General features: G+C 39.3%; 1 protein-coding gene across 3 annotated transcripts in view; it reads right to left on the reverse strand.

The window, feature by feature from the left end:
* PIK3CB (phosphatidylinositol-4,5-bisphosphate 3-kinase catalytic subunit beta) overlaps positions 1 to 5,768 on the reverse strand; it is a gene marked incomplete at its 3' end in the record, with an annotated part of 1,563,003 nt that extends 1,557,235 nt beyond the window's left edge. For all 3 annotated transcript variants that reach the window (XM_044070037.1, XM_044070038.1, XM_044070035.1), the window contains 1 exon segment: positions 5,631 to 5,768.
* Between the last annotated feature and the right edge of the window lie 232 nt (positions 5,769 to 6,000).

A 6,000-nucleotide genomic window follows, 5' to 3' on the forward strand; every position in this document is an offset into this window, starting at 1 on the left:
CTAGAAGCTGCTAGGGTGTAGTACCTATGTGCTACCACAAATGTCCTTTCTAAGATCTGTTGCAGCATCAAGAAGCCATAAAAGCAATAAAACCATTCCACTCTTCCTACAGAAGCTACAAACTACTCTACTGCACAGGCACTATTTCTCTAGCTCCCTGCAAAACTGTAGGATAACATCTTTATGGCTTAACCCATAAAGTAATTTAATTTCAAGGATATTGATTAACTTCTTCTCTTCCAGTATATGCTCTTACAATGGATACATTTAAACAGTTGCAATAACGCACGTACATTTCTTTTCTGTTCAGCAGGAAACACTATTGATATATTGTAATGCAAGCAACTTAAACATTTTCAAACAGAAGCATCTGTACAAATCAGTTTGATACACAAGTGACCCAATTCTTTACAAAATTCCAGCTAGCTGTGCTGGCATATGTTACACATCCGCTGCCCTACTTCTCCTGGCAAGGCTGGCAGTACCTCGTCATCATACTCTTCATGAAATCTCTGTTCTCTTTTCAACTGCCAATACTTTCATCTAATTTAGAGACCTACTTCAACCATTAAGCCTTTTTAACAACTTTTAATAGACCTTAATCATCCTCCAGAATTATTAAAAGGACCGTATAAACTTGAAACATTTATATAAAACATATATATATATATATATATATATATATATATATATATATATATATATATATATATATCTATACATACATACACACACACTAAAACAAACAACTAGCTAAGATAAGTACTTTGTATACTGTGATAAAGAAATATGTATCCTGTCTAACTCTATGTCATTATACTGCCTACCGTTCTTGCTAATATGTTATTAATGTTACATTTGTAGTAATCTCAGAAATAGTAATGGCAGTCTTGTACTTGTATGTAAATAGCCTATGTTTTTGTTAAGTTCTTTCAGCTCATTTACTGTACCTAATTATCAATGTAACTCTGTTGGAGCTTTTCTCCCCGGGCCTCCGCTGAAAAAAAACATGTATCCAGTCGGACCATCCCGGTTAACAAATGTAAAATAAAATAACTATATATATATATATATATATATATATATATATATATATATAGTTTATAAGCTTATATAAAGGCAGGGTGGAGTGGGTGGAGAAGTGTCTCAGGAGTGAATTGTGATGGACGGGTTCCAGTCAGAGTGAAAGGGAAGGTCTACAAGAGGGTAGTAAGACCAGCTATGTTATATGGGTTGGAGACGGTAGCATTGACAAAAAGGCAGGAGTCACAGCTGGACGTGGTAGAGTTAAAGATGTTCAGATTTGCACTGGGTGTGACGAGAATGGACAGGATTAGGAATGAGTATATTAGAGGGTCAACTCAGGTTGGACAGTTCGGAGACAAAGCCAATGAGGCGACATTGTGTTGGTTTGGACGTGCTGAGGAGGGATGCTGGGTATATTGAGAAAAGGATGCCAAGGATAGAGCTGCCAGGTAAGAGGAAAACAGGAAGGTCTAAGATAAGGTTTATGGATGGGGTAAGACAGGACAAAAGAGGAAGGCCTAAGATAAGGTTTATGGATGGGGTAAGAGAGGATATGCAGGTGACTGGTGTGAGAGCAAGATGCAGAAGACAGGAAGAAATGGAAACAGATGATCTGTTGTGGCAACCCCTAATCGGAACAGCCGAAAGAATAAAGAAGATGACCGTATAAACTTGAAAATATCCCTTTCAATCTATCAGTCTGCTTAAAATCTCCGTGACTTGACATCCTAGACCTTGTTCTCTGGCAAAATGGCCCAGTCTGTTTTCACTCTTTGTTGGCCATCCTGATTATACCTGGTGTTCTGAGGTACTGCAGTAACTTGCACTTGTTATTCTAAAGCAGGGGAGCAACTGCCTTACCCTTGCCAGCTGTTCCTCACTCATGCCAGATAATAGTACTACCTGTGAGAGATGCATTTACTTAAACCGGAGGAAATAAACAGCAAAAGCACAGCACATAACCATACCTCAGTCTTGTGCTAAAGCAGTCAAGAAAAAAAATGTCCAGGTCTCCTACATACTATTCCAAGAGACTGCAGCCTCCAGCACTTAAGTTTGCACTTGCCCACACACAACCCAGTTATTTTACAACTACCCATACCTCACCCAAGATTCCAGGATAGCTGACCTGTCAGAGAAATGTTAAACTCATTGATGACTAAACTGACCTCAGACTCGCTAGACTGATATGGTGAAGGACCCTGACCTTTATTAAATGTGATTATAACTTATTAGTGGCCCACGTGAAAGTGAATGACCTGGGGTACTCTACCCGCATGGACATGCAGAGATGTATGATGAATCTATGTATGTGTTGGAAGCAGGGAAGGCACTTGTTTTGAGCAGCATCTTGGCTTAACTCGGAATGATGCCTAAACACCAATACAAGATCATTGGCTTCCTCATAGTGGCAAAAACTTGCTGCCCCCAAAGCTCCTTTCTAGGCAGACTCCCTCATCTGGACATTGTAACATAGAAAATTCAAACTTGGATTACATCAACATTGCAGTGTAATGGTAGGGGTCTAAGCAGAAAGATGCTTAGAGTCAGGCTGTCCTGCAACTTGAATACACATACAATAATGTTGCCACTGAAACACGGCTCCAACGCAATGAGAATACACCCTCCGTGCAATGGTTCGATATTTATGTCTTTAATCCTAGGGGAAACTGCAGGAGAGGAGAGTATCTGCACTTATCAGATATACAATTACTTGCATCGTATTATTCATGCCAACAACTTGGTTCTAGTAGTGCTCTAGAGATGCAATCACGCTAACAAAATCCAACTATTATAGCTATCTACACATCTCCATCACTGTCCACCACAGTTCATAACAAGTAAACATGCTCAGTGGGTTAGATATCAAATAAAATGCTATCCTGTAAGATTAGTTCAACTACTCAGCAATTGACGGACTCACATGCATGATAAATAATGAATATGCTAAATGTTTACTAGACATTGTAAAGTCCAATGTGCTATGACAAATAGTGAGTTTACCAACCAAAGACACTGATATACTGGACTTGGCCATAACAATCACAGCTCCAGCCTGTACCTCACCCAATATCTCCCCATCCCTGGTCAAATCAAATCACAAAACAGTCAACTTTTCAGGACCATCATTTCATCTCCATCACCTAAAGAGGTGACCTACATGGACTTCAAGGCAAAACTACAAACGCTTGTAGAAGACTGTGCTAAGTTTCCTGAAAATCATTCCACAAAAGTACCCAAAAGAAAGGGCTGCTGCCTTCTACAACTTTTAAACTCACCCAAACAATTCCACTGAGAAGTTAGTAAACATCCATGCTAAGTAAAATGGTAAATTCACAAACAAACCCCATTAATGGGACACTTCAATAAGCTGTGCAACAAAAGAAAGACAACAATGACTACCTATAAGAACTCCCTTTCCCTCATTTCAAGAACATTCTGAAACATACTAGCAAAGATTAAGAATTCTTCTAGGAAATACAAGGAAGATCATCAACTTAAAGTTACTACAGGCATCAAAAGAAGCTACAGACTGTTCTTCATTTATGTAATGGAGGTAAGAAATGATTTCCAAAAATGTGATGAGCTAGAGTGCAACAATACGACATGCTATCACCCGAAGGACAAATGCAACATACTAGCAGAGAAATTTGGTACAAATTTCACCCCACCTACCCAAGATGTCCCTCATGCAATCACAGAAATTAAAGCCCCTCCCTTAAAACTGCCTGCAGGAAAAAGTAGTCTTGCTTTCTCTACCCAAAACTAATGACAATTTGAATGGCAAGAGTAAGGCAGTTGCAACACTGTACATCATACCAGGATGCACTCACACTGTTGCCAAGAATGCTCTGTCTGAGCATCTACTTTAACTGTTGAGCTGCAGCTTAACCTCTGGCACTGTGATAGAATCATACAGAATGGCCATTTTGATGTACCTACAGAAAGCTTAACAATGACAGACCTCACCAGCTTTTCTTGGAAAGCCATGAAATGAATACACTGGAAATCACTAATCTGAACACAGGTCTTGTAAGAGAACTAGCTACAAATCAGTTTGGCTTTGTGAATGGTAGATCCTACCTTTTAAAACTGGTTACTTTGAAAAAGTTCCTGAAGCTGTGGACAAAGGCCTACACAACTACAGAATAGGTAAACATTTTGACTTTTGGCATTATCTGTCATACTGGGATTACTGAAAAATTAGTAAAGCTTAAGGTTAACTCGTATGTTATTTGCTAGACTAACAAATGGCTATGCAATAGAGCCCAACTAGTGAAAGATGTTGGTACCCTCTTAGCACAGGAAACTAAGCAGTGGAATTCTGCAGACTTTAGAGCTAAGCCCACTCCATTTTCTTTTTTGCTGTGAAGGTATCTGGAAATTGCTCCTGAGGTGCGGTCATCTAAATTTGACTACAAGCTGGGCTGTATTATTTACTCTCTTGGGGATATCTACTTGCTGCATTATGTGCAGACCTGTTACATAGATAGCCTAAAATGTAATGCAAAGAAATGCAGTATAGCATGCCTGGCAAAAAAGCTGAAACTCTATTTTACAACAATATTCCCCTTCAGAGAGATGTCACCATAACAAACCTGGGAACACATGTGGATGACTCACTCATATTTGGCCATCATATTGTCACAGTAGTCACAAAATCCTTCTGTATAGACCAATTAATGTCACACCAAAACACATTAGATCCATCACTGGATACAATGCCCCCTTCAGTATGTCCAAATCTAAGCACGCAGACCAACTTGAAAGGTCCAGAGATTTCTAAGAAAATCACTGACCTTAAAACCCTAAACTATCACAACAGATTAGCACGCTCCCTCCTTATACTCTGTCACTTACCAGCTGCTCCATGCAGGTCTATGTTTCACTCAGAGCCAAGACTCAGTCCAATTTCACCTGCTTCTCCTGCACAGAACCAGCAGCTGTTAAATCACCCACACAAAATACTAACTTACACCAGCAAATAAAAGACTTGCTGGAGATGTAGGCTCCTCACCAAACACATTCCTCCTTGCATGTGCAGACAAGCACAGGACTACCATGGCTGCCTTCATCATTAATCTTCATGAACAGGTCTGTAGCCACAAATTCACTCCGGGTCATCAGACATGGCCCTCCTACAAAAAGGAATTAAATATTCCTTACTGAGTACACAAGCTGATGTTTTAACTTAAGACTAGACATCTTATGGTCCCTATAACTGCTTTTGAAGTACTATTCATATGTTGCTATTATACAATTGGCACCTGTCACTGTTTGACTTACAAATGCATCAGGGTGCTGCTGGTGTGTGAACAGCAGACAATGGTCTTAGCCTGGATAACCTCATAACAAGATTCCTACAATTTTGAAAGCCTGCTTATTTATTACTTACATGCATTACATTACTGTGTCACACTCAAGCAGGAATTACTGTAGTCAGTCAGCATAGCTAATGTTTTGCTCTTTTTCAACTCAGGCAATGACAAATGGTTTCAATGGGATTATCAAGTTGTCTCTCTTTTTCTATTAGAAACTAAAATATGCGTGAAAATACTGGGCAGACATCTAGCGAGTATAATTCTCAGTCTTATAACACTTACCAGGGTTCTGTTAAAGGCAGAGGAAGAAGGCACTGATTTTCTTTGGGTAGAATATCCAGGTTATGGCAAGTCATTCTTCATTTCCATATACTGATTCTCAAAAAGCATTCGATAATCTTTGGGGGTCATTTGCTTGGCAAGTCCTGAGAAAATACAATTTTCCAGATGAATTTATTAGCATATGAAGTTCTTCATCAACCCCTAAATCCTAACAGAATATTGACAGTCCTACTTTTCAGATATGGAATGGAACTAGACAAGTACATCCATGATCTCTGCTGCTTTGTATTTTAGTTGAGGAACCCCTACTTACAGCACTGCAAGAGCAGGAAGGATCCACAAGGATACTTCTCAGATATGCAAGTCCTCT

Source organism: Protopterus annectens, chromosome 4.part1 (assembly GCF_019279795.1).
Source record: "Protopterus annectens isolate FY-2018-M chromosome 4.part1, PAN1.0, whole genome shotgun sequence".
NCBI lineage: Eukaryota > Metazoa > Chordata > Ceratodontiformes > Protopteridae > Protopterus > Protopterus annectens.